The sequence below is a fragment of the Copadichromis virginalis genome, linkage group LG18, assembly GCF_057382275.1.
Source record: "Copadichromis virginalis isolate Kocher_CV1m ecotype Utaka linkage group LG18, C_Virginalis_male_GT1.1, whole genome shotgun sequence".
In the NCBI taxonomy this organism is placed as follows: Eukaryota; Metazoa; Chordata; class Actinopteri; order Cichliformes; family Cichlidae; genus Copadichromis; species Copadichromis virginalis.
The window spans coordinates 17264729-17281188 of record NC_140635.1 but is presented as its reverse complement, the minus strand read 5'-3'; the positions used below and the strand labels follow the sequence as shown (position 1 = coordinate 17281188).

Genomic DNA, 16460 nt, shown 5'->3' with positions numbered 1-16460 from the left:
ACACCAGCTCCCCAGCACGGAAGTGCCTCCCTTTAGTGGTGATGTCGTAATTCCTCTTTTGGCGCAGGCCTGCCTTCGCCAGCTGCTCTCGGGCGTAGGAATGTGCAGAATCCAGCCGGTCCTGCAGCTTCCTTGCGTAGTCCCGGCCCGGTGGTGCCTCTGGCGCGTCCGGGGGCTTCCCAAAAGCCAACTCTGCAGGAGTTCTCAGCTCTCTCCCTAACATGAGCAGGGCAGGCGTACATTGGGTGGAGTCCTGCACTGCCGACCTGTAGGCCATGAGGGTAAGGGGAAGATGGTAATCCCAGTCCCGTTGGTGTTCTAAGGTAAGGATGGCTAGCTGCTGGGCCAGCGTCCTGTTAAACCTTTCCACCAGCCCATCGCTTTGGGGGTGAAGTGGGGTGGTGCGGGTCTTCTTAATCCCAAGGCGTTCACACATGGCAGCAAATACCTTGGACTCAAAGTTACGCCCCTGGTCACTGTGGAGGGTCTCTGCTGTCCCAAAGCGGCTGAACATCCCCTCCACTAATACATCAGCGACAGTCTCAGCCTCCTGATCTGGGATGGCGTATGCTTCCGGCCACTTGGTAAAATAGTCCATGGCCACAAGAACATAGCGGTTTCCTCTGTCTGTGCGAGGAAATGGGCCCATGACGTCCACAGCTACTCGCTCCATTGGAGCTCCTGCTGGTTGCTGCTGAAGCTGAGCCCGGGACTGGTCTTGTGGCCCTTTGTGTGAGGAACATGCATCACAGCTGCGGCAAAAGTCCTCCACATCCCTCCGCTGTTGACCCCAGTAATAGCCCTGGCGGAGGCGGCGAAGAGTCTTGGAGACCCCAAAGTGGCCAGAGCCAGTGCTCCCATGGCAGGCTCCCAGCACAGCTGACCTCAGCGACCTTGGCACCACAACCTGCCACCTCTCCTCCCCCGTGGCAGGATCCTTCCAGGCACGCTCCAACACCCCCTCCTTCAGCCTGAGAGCTGCAAACTTGGCCCACAGCCCCCTGGTACAGATGGAAAACCCAGTGACCTCATCCCAAAGGGGTTGCTCCCCCTTCTCCAGCCACTGCAGGACCGGCAGCAGGTCTGTGTCTTGTTCCTGCCGTGCCCTCCACTCCGCTGCATCCACCACCAGAAGAACCCTGCAGGCGAGCTGTGCTGCTCCGTCTATTGTCGTGAGTTCCCGCTCTATTTCCTCTCGCTTCTCACAGTAACGGCAGCCAGCTGCAGCACATGGGCGGCGAGAGAGGGCGTCTGCGTTAGAATGGTGCGTCCCTGCTCTGTGCTCCACGGTGAAATTGAAGGCTTGGAGCTCCTCCAGCCAGCGAGCCACCTGTCCCTCTGGCTCCCTGAAAGACATCAGCCACTGAAGGGCAGCATAATCAGTTCTGACAACAAATGCTGTGCCGCACAGGTAGTACTTAAAGTGTCTCACCCCTGCCACCACAGCCAGCAGCTCTCGTCGTGTGACACAGTAGCGCCGCTCGCTCCTGTTCAGGACCCGGCTGAAGTACGCCACCACCTTCTCCCCTTCCGGTCCAACCTGCGACAACACCGCTCCCAGCCCCACATTACTTGCGTCAGTGTCCAGGACAAAAGGCAGGGCGGGGTCAGGGGGGGCAAGGACTGGGGACTCTGTCAGCGATCTGTGGAGGGTGTCGAACGCCTGCTGACAGTCCTGGGTCCAGATGAAGTCACGGTCCTTCTGCAGCAGGTGGAAGAGTGGTGCGGCTATGGAGGAAAAGCCCTTCACAAACCTCCTGTAATAAGACGCCAGTCCTAGGAAGCTTTTGAGCTGTTTCTGGTCTGCTGGTGTGGGCCACTCGGTAATGGTGTGAATTTTTTCCTCCAAAGTGCTGATGCCCTCACGACCCAGCTTGTGGCCCAGAAACTCCACCTCCCTCCTCATGAAGTGGCACTTGTCGGGATGCAGCTTCAGGCCTGCAGCCGCCACCCTCTCCAACACTTGTCTCAGGGCATCCAGGGCAGCATCAAAGGAGCTCCCGTGCACTAGAAGATCATCCAGGTAAACCAGACACCGTTGCCGTGGGACGCCTGCCAGCACACTGTCCATGAGCCTCTCGAAGGTCGCAGGAGCGTTGCAAAGGCCAAAACTCAGGACTTTGAACTGCCATAGTCCCCTGTTAGTGCAGAAGGCTGTCTTCGGTCTGGATTCCGGGGACAGTGGCACCTGCCAGTAGCCACTCCGCAGGTCCAGGGTGGAAAACCAGGAGGACCCGGCTACTAAGTCGAGGGACTCATCAATCCTGGGAAGGGGGTAAGAGTCTTTCTTCGTCACTTTGTTGAGTGGTCTGTAGTCCACACAGAAACGCATCCTAGGACTTTTTTTCTTAGGCACCATCACCACCGCGGAGGCCCACGGGCTATCAGATGGTTCTATGATGCCCGCCTTCATCATTTCACACAGCTCCCTGTCTGCAGCCTCCTGATGAGCCAGGGGCAGGCGGCGGGGGCGCACTTTAATAGGCTGGGCATCCCCGGTCTCAATGACGTCCTCTACCAAGTGTGTCAAGCCAACATCACTTTCTTTCAGGGCAAAAATGTCACTAAACTCTTTTAGTACCTGCCATAGACTCTCTTGCTGCTGTGGAGTCAGCCCCTCACAGTTCTTTGACCAGATACTCCTCACTGCTGAGAGCCTCTCCTCCTCCTCCTCCTCCGCTCGCTGTTCTGCTGGCGGGTCTGCAGGGGTCTCTGCGGTGGAGGTGGACGCCGCGGCAGATGCTGTGCAGACCGGGGGAGGAATAAGCGGCACCTTCTTCCCATCAGGGAGTACGAGGAGGCCTTTGCCTAAGTCCAGTACACCACCAATGGCTCGTAAAAAATCCAGCCCAAGGATGCAGGCGTCCTGCACGTCAGCCACCCAGGCAGCATAAGACACACCGAGGTCCCCCACCTTGAACTGGAACACTCCCTTCCCTCTCATTGGGGCCAGATCACCGGTCACAGTCTTAAGTTGCACGTTAGTCGGTTGTACAGCAGCTCCGGTTGGGACAATATCGGGTCGGACCAGCGTTGCATTGGATCCCGTGTCCAGCAGGGCCGTACAGGACACCCCCGCAATCGTCACTGGAACATGGCAAAAGCCACCAACCTGGGTCCAGCCCACAGTGATGGCCGCACCGGGTGGAGGTGGCGGTGGTGTGGGGATGTCGTTCTCCCAGGCCCGTGTACTCCCGCCTACACAGGCCCGTGGGCGTTTCCCTGAACCGCTGCAAGCTTGGGGCACTGCCTGATGAGGTGTCCGACTTGTCCACATCCCCAGCAGCTCTGAGGTCGGCGGTGTGGGCCAGCCCGAGGGGAAGGCGACTGCAGCGAAGCTGTCTGCACCAAACTGCACAGGCCCGCTGGCGTCTCCATCTGTTCCACAGGTGCTGACACAGCCCTCACCACGTGTGCGTCGTCAGCGCCCCCAGAGGATCCTGCAAGCATCTCCCTCTCCAACGCTAGCTCCAGGGCTGCACTGAGTGTGGCCGGCCGAGCAAGCTGAGTTTGCATGCGGAGCTCTTTAGGGCTCAGGGCCTGCAGGAACTGGTCCCGAGCTAACTCCGCCTGCACTGATGGTGGCATGCTGTCATACGCCCTCCGGCAAAGGCACTCGACTTCATGGGCCAAAATGCGGAGGGGCTCACCTGGCAATCTGCGTCTGTTGTGGAACTCCGACCTCAGCAGCACTGGTTGGTTATACTGCCCGAAGCGCCTCTGAAGTGCTCCGACCAGAGCATTATAATCTCCCCTCTGCTCCTCGGTCAGCAGCAGCAGGCATGCAGCTGCATCCTCACACAGGCACAAAGCCAATTGGAGAGCTTTATGTTCCTCAGACCAGCCAGCTGCAACAGCTAACAGCTCGAACTGTGCGATAAACACTTCCCATGGCGTCTTGCCGCTGAACTTAGGCGTTTTTATATTCGCTGCAGCTTGCTGGGCGCCACCATGTTTGTTTACATCACGTGACGGCGCGCCGAGCGAGGTCGACTCCTTCCCGCCGGAATCGCGGCCGCTGTGCGAACAGTTCCCGAGCCTAGTCAAACCTGGAGAAAATCCAGCCTCGGCAGACAGCCGCAGCGCCGTTTCCCTCACTCCATGGGCGGGCGAGCGCGGACGAACCTCCCTCTCCTCCGTCTCCTTCTTAATCCTGCCCGGCAACATCCTCGTCTCGTAACGGCAAGCGTCGCCGGCAACAGGGTCTCGGGCGTTCTGGGGTTCTTTTTTCTTTCTTCACTTCTGACACCAATGTAACGTTCACAAGAACCAGACGGTTGGGGTCTCAGTTTGTCCGTTTATTCGGCACATAAGCCAGCGGGTTGTTAACTCAGGGGGAGCGCTCTCGAACTACACCTCTCTTCAGCCTGGCACACACACAGAACTACCAGGTCCCCCCACCCCTTCCTGTACACCACCCTCACTACTTCCTGCAGCCCAACCAAACATGAATCTTAAAGGAACAACAACAGTGTGCAGAGAAAACCAACATGTCACTGTCCAGTAACACTTAACCATCGTTACAATACAGACGACCGAAAAGAAGTAAATAAACTTTAACAACTAGAATAAATTGAGTAAAATGAACTCGTTTAAGTTAAATAAGGAGAGCGTTTGCGTTTACAGCTTGAATTCCTTTGGAAAATTGCTGTTGAGGGTGAAATGCTTCATATTTATAAGCCTCAATGTGCTTGCTTCTGTCCTGCTTGGTTAACCGCTAGAAAGACTGATTTAGTTAATCCCGGGGGAATAAGAGAAGAAGGGTTCAACGGGGTGTTCGCATGGATTAATGTCACAGGTTGTAGCTGAGTGAATGTTTACTTGCCCAGTTTAATTGAATTCCTCATGCTTACACAGTCATTACGGGTCGCAGATAGCCTGATTAGTTAACTCAAGCTTGCATCCCATTGACAGTTCTCTTCCACAGCAAACAATCAGCTGTAATAAGGAAAGATTCTCGAAATCAGTAAAAATACTGACTCTAATTCCCCTGATTCCCAAGTGGACTTATGTCCTCATTTATTTTATCTCAGCTTAAAGGTGCCTGTCAGATATACACAAAGAAGGTAATTGGTTTCAGTGTGTTGTTCCCACACACAATGTGTCTGTCACGCCTCAGCTTACCAGAGGAGACCACGCATTTGTCTTTGAAGGTTTATTAACAAAACCAGGAGACAAATTTAAATATGTAAACAAGTAACTTCTGCAGTTTATCCAGTGCACGGATGACTGGGCAGATCTGTTTATGTAGCACTTTTCAAACATCAAAGAATTAAAATTACTTTAAGAAGCGTACAAAAATATTAAATCAGCATTTAAGATTCATTACAATTAGATCTTATAAAATACAAATACATAAGGAAATTAATGGTAATGCTGTTGGTGGAGTGAAAAACATCAATCATCAATCAAAATAAAATAGCAATAAAATTAAATTAGATGCCCAAACCTCCAAAATTAGAGTGAAATTAAGACTTTTTTCCTTTTGTTATTTTGCAATTAACAAGAAAGTCCACTAAATAAAGACAATTTATAAAGGTTGTTCCTTACAAGCCTATTCAAAAGGTCCTCCTTGTCTGTTTTTACCCGAATTAAATGTCATCACGTCTTCTTATTTACTTTCTCTAACCAATGGCACAGTGGGGAATGTGTTACAATTTGCGAAAGAAGTAAACACAAGTCTAAACCGAAACAACATAATGAATACCAGGGGAGGGACGGAGTGACTGATTGCCTCTGTCAGCCTTTAAAGTCGAACATCCAGCCAGCATAGGTGTCACACGTCCCTCTGAAGGACTTCTAGCCAGTCTCCCCGAGAGAGAAGTGAGCAGACAAAAACCACGCAGCACTTCATGGTCATCAGCCTTTCCAGTAATTCTGTCTTTCTCCTCTGTTTCATTTTCCAGACAACTGTTAGACAGCTATCAAAACAATCAAGCTCCCTCCAGTAGTATATTAATTGGTCTGAAGCAATTTATAGCCACTATAATTAATGGCTGTGGGTGTGAGTCACAAGCAAGCTTGCGCTCTCCATGCAAACTTTACGCCTAGGCATTAATGCGAAAAGGGAGTAATTCTTTATTGACGTGCACTGTCCAATTCCTCTTTTTGATTGTCAGTGCTAATCCAGTTAGCTGACTTATACCGCAGTGCAAAGACAGGCACGGAGGACATTAGACTGTGGGGCCGCCAAAATTCTCAAGTCTATTTACTGGTATCAGCATTGCTTTAAAGATATCATACTGACTAAATACAGCAAACTACTTAGCTATAATGATGAGTGATAAATGGATTCCATCAGTCAACATCACAACAGATACTTCATGAATTTTTTACGATTAAGAAGCAGGATGAGCGTGTTTCTCTGCTTGATAGAGGGGCAGAACAGAAGAGCCTTGTCCAAAATATTTGTTCAGTCAGGGTTCAAAAGCGTCTCACGGTCTTCACCACTGAATACAATGTCTAAACTCTGCCTATTTACCAAAATGTAAAATCGACTGCTGTCGCTGTTCCCCAATTATTTACGTGACAACAACAGAGTACAGTGCATCTGCTAAGATGCTTCCAGCTTCCAGTTTGGATTCGGGAGACAGACACGCTCTCACTTTTAAGATTAGGCTTAAATGTTTTTTTTTTTTTAAAAAGCATATAGTTAGTTGGATCAGGTGGCCCTGAATCCCCTCTTAGTTACACTGCAATAGGTCTACGCTGCTGCGGAATTCCCATGATGCGTTGAGTGTTTCTTCTTCAGTCACTTTTTTCACTCACTACCTCTCTACATTTAATTATTAGTTATTATTAATCTCTGGCTCTCTTCCACAGCATGTCTTTTGTCCCATCATCATCCGCTCACCCCCAAACCGGTCGCGACAGATGGCCGCCCCTCCCTGAGCCTGGTTCTATCGGAGGTTTCTTTCTGTTAAAAGGGAGTTTTTCCTTCCCACTGTCACCAAAGTGCTGACTCGTAGGGGCTCATATTAATGTTGGCGTTTTCTCTGCTTTACAATATAAAGTACCTTGAGGCAACTGTTGTTGTGATTGGTGCTATGTCAATAAAATTGAATTAGAATGCAGACCTTCAGTTCAGTTTATTTTGTCAAACTACTCTTTCCATGGTCAAAGTAACAATGGACTGCTCAAGACTGTCCTCTTAACTTTTTACTTTACTTTTAAGGTTCATTCGAAGTAGAAATACTATTTGATAGTCACAGACAGCCATTTGATCATACTGAGAACTGCAATGTCATGACATTGCATAGCTGCAAAGGATATTTTTTTCCTCCCACATATTTTGAAGGGTGGAAAACAAAAGAGTGTAATAGTCTTTGACTTTGCAAGTTTCTCTTGTTTGTACAGTTTCACGTTGCCTAACCACACAACACATGCATTACCTGTCTGGTGCACAGACTGTATATAAAAGTAGCCATCTTGCCTTTCCCCATTGATTATAGATGTCTTGTTATGAAGCCTCAAGCTGAGCATTTTTGCTGTACATGTAGCTACCTTGGTGTTTTGAAATGGAACGAGACAAACAAAGAGTGCATCTGACTGAGAAGCAGAAAGACAGTGCACAGACGTGGGTAGTGACTTGTCAGTTACAAAGCATTCCCCCTGCTTTATTGCCTTTCTCAACACTAAATGGGGCAATAATAAACATTGCTCATATTTTTTTCTGTAAGATGCTGGAGTTGCATGGAAACGTCATGACCCATATGAAGATTTAAAATTGTAATTTTGTTGCAAAAACATGAAGGATGAAAAAAGCTGCAGCCTTCAATGCTAAGTGTCTTATTTTCCCTTCTTATAGAGCAAACGAAAAGAACGTCTCTCATATTGTCTGTTACTCACCAAACATGCAAAACAAGCACGACTGTCATGTTTTCTTTCTTTCCTTGGTTCCTTTGATTTCTCAGATTATTTAAAGAAGTGGTCACTGTCCAGCCTACAATGAGAGAAAGACTGCTCTCTTAACGGTGGCTTGTAAGTCCTTGGCTTCAGAGTTCTGGGCTTTTGCTGCCAAATGGATTTTTAAAATTATGATCCTGCCTACGTTATTGGACCAACCTACAGTGAGTTGTTTTGCAGTAAGATACCATGTTGATGCCTCATATTAGTGTGTCTCAAAAAAAATGAATATCTGGATCTGAAAAAAGATATTTTTTTTCATAATTGAAATTCCAAAAGATTAACTTTCATATATTCTCTATTCATTACATGTAAAATGAAGCATTTCAGGAATTTGGTGTTTTAATTGTGATGATTATGTTTTATAGCCCATGAAAACCAGAACCCCAGTAACTCAGATTATTAGTATATTGCCTAAGAGCAATCACAAATCAAGAATTTACAATACAGAAATGTAATGTACTCAGTACTTGGTTAGGGCTACATTTCCTCATGAGCTCCTGCATCGGTGTTGTGGAGGTGATCAGCTTGTGGTACTGCTGAGGCGTGACTGAAGCCCAGGCTGCTTTGATGGTATTTTGAGGTCAGGTGTTTCTCGTGGTCTTCTCCGTGGGTTCAGGCCAGGAGAGCTGACTGGCCAATTATGCTCATTAATAACATGGTCAACAAACCTTTTGGTACTAGGTTTGGCACTGTGGCGAGGTGCTAAGTCCTGCTGTAATAGGAAATCAGCATCTCCATAAAGCTTGTCAGCAGATGGAAGCATCTGGTAGATTTCTGGTTTTCTCTGTATTATTGTTGGGTCTTTGCCTGAGAATGTGAAGCACCCTGAGGCAACTGCTGTTGTGATTTGGCACTATATAAATAAAATTGAATTGATTTAAACTAAAAATTTGAAATGTCACCTTGCACTTTTAAACACCCTGGATTATATGCCTCTTCACTCGTCCTGCAGATTCTAGGACCTTGATTTACAAGTGAAATGTAAAACCTACTTTCTGAAACCAGGACTTTAGACCACAGAACAGTCCAGTTCCTTTTTCTCTTTACCAGGATAAGCTGCTTCTGACACTGTCTGTGTTTCAGAAGTTGCTTCAGATTAGGAATGTGATATTTGCTCCTCTCATCCTGAATCAAGAGCCACAAGAGCATTGTGGCTCTTGATGCACTGACATCGGCCTCAGTTCACGTCCAAGTCCTTGGACAATCTTTTCTTTACAATCTTTACAAGGCTGTGATCATCTGTGTTGCCTGTACACCTTTTTCCTGTGACGTTTCCCCTCCAATGATCTAAATAAGCTTTAATAAAGCAGTCTGCAAACTTTTCAGTACTAACATTCTGTGGCTTAACCTCCTCATGGAGGATGTTGTTGATTGTCATCTGGACAACTGTCAAGTTAGCAGCCTTCCCCATGATTGCTGTTACGTTTACTGAACAAAGCAGAGAAATACATGCCATGTATACTGTGTGAAAAACAATTTACTCAAACTGTAAATTAAATATTCTAATAATTTGAAATATTTCTGATCAAAATTAAAGCAAAAAAGATTGGAATATTTCACGTTGTAGGTAATGGATATTGAATATATGAAAGCTTTCCCTTTCGAAATTTTGGAATTTTCCTAGTTGGGTTGACTCAGCCTGATGGGATTTTCAATAAACATTCTTCTCTATAAGAGGTACAACACTTGGACTCAGTTAGAGCCAGCACTTTGCTAAATTTGGCTGGAAACCAAGAAAAGGACAGAGAAAGCTATATTTAGAAACATCTCTCAGACCTAGAGTGTCCATGTTATCAGTGATTTCATCAAGTGGAGCTTCAAGTGGAGCTTCCTGGATATTTTTCTTGTGTTCATGGAGTCAGTGAACTTTTGAACAATGGACTATTCACTGTAATTTCCTGGAGACCTGAGCCCTTGTTCAGGCAGGGGGGTAAGAGCAACAGATTCAGAAATAAAAGCTCCAACAATACCATGTAACACAAATTCCACCAAGTCAGCAAATTAAGATCCTCCCCTTCATTATCCAGATAGCCCTGGAGAAAAGTGTCTATTATCACAGGTTAAGGATCACCTCACATACTGGTAAAAGTAACCATTGATTCGATTTTAAGATGGACGTTTAATTTTAAGTTTCATCCTCAAAGATTAGAGAATTAAAGTGCTTCCTAGAAAGTGACCTGGACTTTTCTTATCCTCTCTTGAAGCTGAAGTAGTCCGTCATTCGTCAGACTTAAAAGGTCGTCTGGTGATGACAGCACAGGTTACAGGCTTGTCTCGTGTATGACTTTGAGGAAAATGGAGTTATTCAGAAAAATAGAATATTGTCTTATTTGAGAATAAAATGCTACAGCAGTGTTCTCTGACCCTTAGACAAACCTGTGAAATTAGTTTTATACATTTCTGAAAAGTTCACTCTTTGAAGAGGCCGGATCTTCGCACCATGCACAAAAATGTATCAGATGGATTTTTTTTTTGTTGTTGTTGTTTTTTAAGATTTGCTTCTTGAGAGCGTTGTTTCCAAACTGCTCTCTTAAAAGGATAAGGGAAAAGTCACCTTTTATTCCCCTTAACTGTGCTTAGAGCTACAGTAATTGCTGTATTTTTGAAAGCTCTTTGAAGTACCCACAGTGAAGCTTTTCAGCCTTTCATACTCAGTGTGATTACTTTGGCAGCTGTATGAAGAACGCCGCTTGTGCCTGATGAATAACTGTCAGCATGGAGTTAGGTATTAAAACAAACTGGGGAGGGTTTCTGTCATTACTACGAAATACAAAGATCGTTGTCTCCTCTGAAGCCGTAATGCATGTGAAGCAAAGATACAGTGTACACCACTGCATCTTTGCAAGCGCCAATTCGAGCACCTTCCTTTTGCTAATGTGACAGCCATTTTATCAAGGATTCTCCTGTGTTTGGGTCAATACTGAAATATTGAATTTCCTCATTAATCGCTGCCCATTTCCTGCTTGCCATAAGAGAAAGCAGCTGCGCTGTACACTCACTGAGGCCACAGACTCTGATTATTGCCATTTAAAAATCTGATCACTTCTTATGATGTGAAAGTGGACCAGCGGATGGTAGCTGCAGATACTGCACTGGCATTAAAATGTGTGAGTAGTATGTAGTCCTGGCTTATTCAGATGACCAGTGAGTACTTCTGCATACGTGCAGAATGAAATAAAGGCAAATCTAAAATTGTTTTTGCACCATAGAAGCTCATGGAAATGAGGTGTTTTGATTGCAAAAAGAAAATAAAATAGTGCTGGTCAAAGGGGACCTCTTTTGTTAAACTGCAGCTCCTTGTTTTTATTCTGGCTGCCCCTAACAAATAGAAGGTTTTGAGGATCAGTCTGTTTGCACATTTGCACAAATTGCATTCATTTTTGCTCTGTTCTGATAAACTATTTACATAATTAAGTCATCATTTCAGTGCTTAAAAAGATTAAACATCCACTGCTTCGGGCCTGAACTGTGAATGTCTGTTGAAATTCCGAAGTTGAACTGAATTAAATATTTTGGAATAATGGACTTTTGTTGGACAGAACAAGCCATTTCCTGCAACACGCCTTGGGAAATTGTAATGGACATTTTTAATGTTTAATGTTTTATGATTTACATCATTGGATCTAATGGAAATAACATTATGTGCAACCCAACAACAGTCTGTCAGTCACAGCAGTTGCATTTGCACACTTTGATGAGATTGACAATGGTTAAAAGTTCTGGGAAAGAAGAGAAAGCAGACTATGAGTTTAGATCATTGAGTGGCTTTTCTTATTTGTTTTCTTCTGTTTTTTGTTGTTTTGTTTTTGTTTTTTGCTATTTAGCATTCAGTCCCTCCGGTCACTAAAAGACGTCATCACTTAGGCGAACCCTAAAGCCTAACTCCCAGAAGGTTCGGGGGTCTGAGGTTTAAAACATTTTGAGATGAATTCCAGCATCCAGCTCTCACCCTGCATTTTAATGAGCCTATTTGCATACTTGTTCATCATTATCTCTGTAAAGCTTATTGATGTGAAAAGTGTCGTCACATTAATGTGTTAGCTCAGCACTTTCAAACTTGGCTCCTTTTCTATATTTTGATTTTGGAAATACATGAAAGGACTTGTCGACATGTGATGAGAGGAATGAGGGAAGACAGTTGGGCAACACTTACATAAAGTCACTGTGGCTTGAATTCTACTCATGCAGGACATTGTACCTCCCAGCTGTGACTGCTGGCCTTCCTGCCACAAAGATAGCAAGCTAATTAGGATTTTCGGAAGATTTCGGATGGGCAGGTCTGACACTTTACCTCCACAGTCAGTATTTAAACGAACCTTATACTTTTTCAAAAGATGTTCCAGTAGTCACCTATAACATTCCCTTTGTCAGATTCAGCACTGACAGTCTCGACACGGTCGGGATACAAAGTGGCTGATGAGAAGGAGGACTTGGATATCTGACATCAGTAACCATGACACGTGTGAATCCAGCCTCAGCTCCGTTTTCTTCTTGCTGTAGAGTGAAAGAAGGTGCTCCCAGGCCACAGAGAAGCCATGATGTACTGAACTGCTGATTTCTTGCGGCAGCGCATTAACCAGTACACTTAACTTAAAGCAGCTGGAAAAACTCCACAGTGTATTGATTGAGCAGTGGCTTGCACTTCACTTAGAGTGCACCTATTAATTACACACTGTGACAACTTTAGCGTTTGTTGTAGTTGAAGAAAGATAATTCCATTTCCCGAGAGATGATAAAGAAGAGCGGAGATGGTACTTACACAACATCAGTGCTGATTTTCCTGAAAGCATAATGAAGAAGTCTCTAATGAATTCACAAACAGAAAGTCTCAGTGCCTCAGCAAACTGCCTGTACATTAAGTCATGGTTTAAAGATACCTTCTTTAAGTTGTTCTATCTGAACCCTTATAGTTTCACATTTTTATGCTTTTTTTTTTCTCCTGTTGGTTGGCTATCTTCAAGGTTTAAGAGCTTTCTGGTTCCCTTTTTGTTTTTATGTACACACACGTCAATGCTCGACTAAAGTGTGCTACACCTTTAAAATATTTTCTGAACTTCTTGATTTCTTAAGAACTCCCATCGAGGTTTGAGGTTGTTTGTCTGTTATTTTATTGCATGTGTCAAATTTTAAATGGCATTTGGTGGGAAAACAACAAACAAATGATTAGTTTTTGTTGCATCCTGATGTTGCAACATAGCGTGTTGCTCGTCATTTCATGTCACGAACCCACGCTCTGACCTTTTATGTGTTATTTTAGTCTGTAGAATATTTATTTGTAAAAATAATGAGCGAAATGGGCCCCCACCGGCATGCTATTCATACACCATCCTATAATATCACATTGTTTGTTTTGAATTCAGGAATAGATTTAAAAATTAAAGGGATATTTTAGCAATTTTCACTAAGCGCATTATTTGACCTTAATCACTACAAACAAATATTTGCATATGAATGCGCGCAACTTAAAGCTTTTTGGTTCCTGCTGGTCGTTTGCTTTGTAGGCTTGAGCTTAATCTGGAGACTGAAAAAACACCACATTCTGACTGCAGTTTAGTTTTGTTAACACTAAAACTAGTCGGTCAATTCGAAACATTTTGTTCAATTCAGTAAATTTTATTACTTACTGAATTTAAGGCCATGTTAAATGACTTGACGTGCTGACTGCAGATGTTTTGCCTGAATAGAACATTACTTTTACTAAGGCATTTGTTCTATATTGACACTGAAGTTTATACATTTGGGTTGTGGTTATTTAATTTGTTTATTAATTAATTAATTCATGTATTTATTTTGCCAGTACTTAACTGGTGTATGGATTTATATATCTATGTGCTATTAATTTATATTAATTTATGCAACTTATGACAGTACTGCTGTCCTTCTTGGACTGGACACTGTAAAAAATCCTTTTAATCTCAAGAGTTTTATTAAAGGTTAAAAAAATAATAAGCAATTATTCCACCTTTATATTGTAAGGTGAAGAGCCCACTATATTAGAAAATCAGAGGCTCTCTTATGAGCAACACTTGGGAGCAGTAGTGAAGAAGAACTCCCTTTTAACAGGAAGAGACCTCCAGCAAAACAAAACTAGCCTCAAGGAGGGACAGAAAGCTACCAACAACCAGTTGAGGGGTGAGGGGAAAGAGAGAGAAAGGAGAGAAGAGAGAGAAAGATTAAAACACACAAATAGTTGGCAAGAAAAGGCAAAAAATAATGCTGTACATCTATAAACAATGACCGAAGGGTGAACAGGAAGTTTATCCCTGGATATGTGCAGCTACACAGGAATAATTGAAAAAAATCAGCTGTTGGCCCAAGAGGTTAAGTCAGCAGACTAGCCAGTGGGTTTGCAGACAAGCCTTATATTCATGGACATTACAGTTTGTGTCACACTGATCACAGAAAACGTGACAAAAGGCGTAGTGCTGGACACCTTTTTTAATCAAAGAAATGCAAAATAAAATGATAAATATGAGTGCATGTGCACTATGCATGCAAAAGTACGTACCATCAGTACTTACTGCATATGACTGATGGTGTACGTACAGTCCGTTTCCGGCTGGCACACATTAAATGATAGAGTTAGGGCTATGACAGTGTTAAGTGCATATGGGGAGGTAACAACTTAATTAATAATGTTAGAGCTCTTAAAGCTGCACCGATCAATATTTTTACATTAGCCGAGAAGTAAATGACGGTGAGTAATGAGCAATGTTGTTGTGTTGTTTGTCGTAATGTAACCAAGAGTCACCCTGCAGTTTACCCTCAAAGTGTTTTAGTGCCTTCAGTTCATTCATTCGGTCGTATTGCCCACAGCCTTTTCTTTCACATTCATTTCCACTGCTTTCACAAGCATCAGGAGGCAGATTTTCTTTCATGAAAGTCTGGTTCAGAATGATTCGCCTGCCTCCAAACTGCAGAGAAACAAAAATTAGCAACTAGCTGGTGAACATTGTGAAACTGTTTTCAGGTGAAGAACCAGATATTTCTCCTGAGAGTTGGTGGGGACCAAAACAGAGGTGAGAAGGAAAATTGGAGTCAGAGATGTGTTGAAGCAACATCTTAAAATTTACAGGGAGCTTGCTATTGGACTTCCAATTGGTTGCAAATCCTTTGTAACACGGTTGTTATTAGATGTGATGAATACGTTCTGCTGTTCCACCCACAAAAAGCAAAAACCATATCTGATTTTAATTTTTAATTTTTGATGATCTCCCATGTGAGGTCGTCTCCTTTTGCATCTCCTTTGCACATGCTGCTTAAAGTCCAGTTTTCACCACATATGATGGTGAGTGACGATTGTGTTGGTGTAGTGTTAAGGTTCAAAATATTGGGGATGGAGACAAGAGAAAAACCACAATAACAACACTGGTCCGGTCGGGTTGAGTCAAACGATGATTTAATGATCACACACGTGGGAGATGGACACTGATGCAGACAGCCTCAAAATCTCAAAATGGTGGAGCATTGCTCAAACTTTTATAGCCTCTGGTGCCTCCACCTTATCATACAAAGCCTAAACATTCACATGCTTTCTCTCACACAGCGCCTAAGCTACGACCTTGGCTCCCTGTTTATCTGCTCCTGCTGAAATGGGGCAGAAAACTCCAGCACACTCTGTTCTCTTCTACTCAGACAAATTAGATTTCTTATAACTCAGCAGTATAATGCATCATAAAACAATATCATTCATTCACAACAAGTCAGCAGTTTAATGTAATGCAAATCAGTTTAACTAATGCAATAGTTATCAGCTTCTTCTAATTCAGGAGAATAATGCAAACTAAAACTACATAATAATTCACAATCTTTAATTAGGGGTATAACATGGCATAAAATAATATTATAATCTAACAATTCCCCCTGATGAGGTCATTAGAATAATGACCTCACAAACACCCTGTAGCCCAGTGTGGCCGGGTTCATCTCTTCTCACTCCTGAGGTCCTGTGTCCCCCTGACGGGCAAACCATATGTAAGATGACCTCTGTGTTTGCGCAAGTCAGGTGCAAGACAAACTATTACTACAAGGATAGCAGGTCCAGATGACACTCCCCTGTTCTCCCACAGCTTTATTTGGTGTTCCCTTATACCATTCAGACGTAGACTAGAACCTCTGTCCGAAGAGCTCTTAACCTTTATTTTATTGCTGCAGCTACCAGTGTCGTCCAGTTGCGTGATCCTCTGTTCTTCTTACTTCAACCTCAGGGGTTAGACAACCCTTCAGTCGTGACACAGATCAGGGGATTATTCTGCCCCTATTTCAAACAACGATCTGTGTATCCTCGGGTCCTGTGTCTCCCGTGTATCCTCCAGAAAAGAACAGGAAGGCGTCCCCCTTTTGCCCAAGAGCCTCTCGAACCTCGTTGGTCTGGTGTTTCCGGATTTCCGCCAACCCCTTCATGGTTATTGCTGTATATATGGGATTCATCCTTTTGAAGTGACTAGCTGGAGCCCAAACGCCATGACCCTTGGACCCAGTTGGTGTCTCGGCAGTCACTGTATCTGTCTCTGCTGCGAAGGACCCTCGTATCTCTGTGGCCTCGTCTGGTG

At 44.5% G+C, this 16460-nt stretch overlaps 1 protein-coding gene across 2 annotated transcripts in view; it reads left to right on the top strand.

Moving 5' to 3' along the window:
- asic1c (acid-sensing (proton-gated) ion channel 1c) overlaps positions 1–16460 on the top strand; it is a 115941-nt gene that overhangs the window by 60425 nt on the left and 39056 nt on the right. The gene's annotated exons all lie outside the window — the stretch shown is intronic.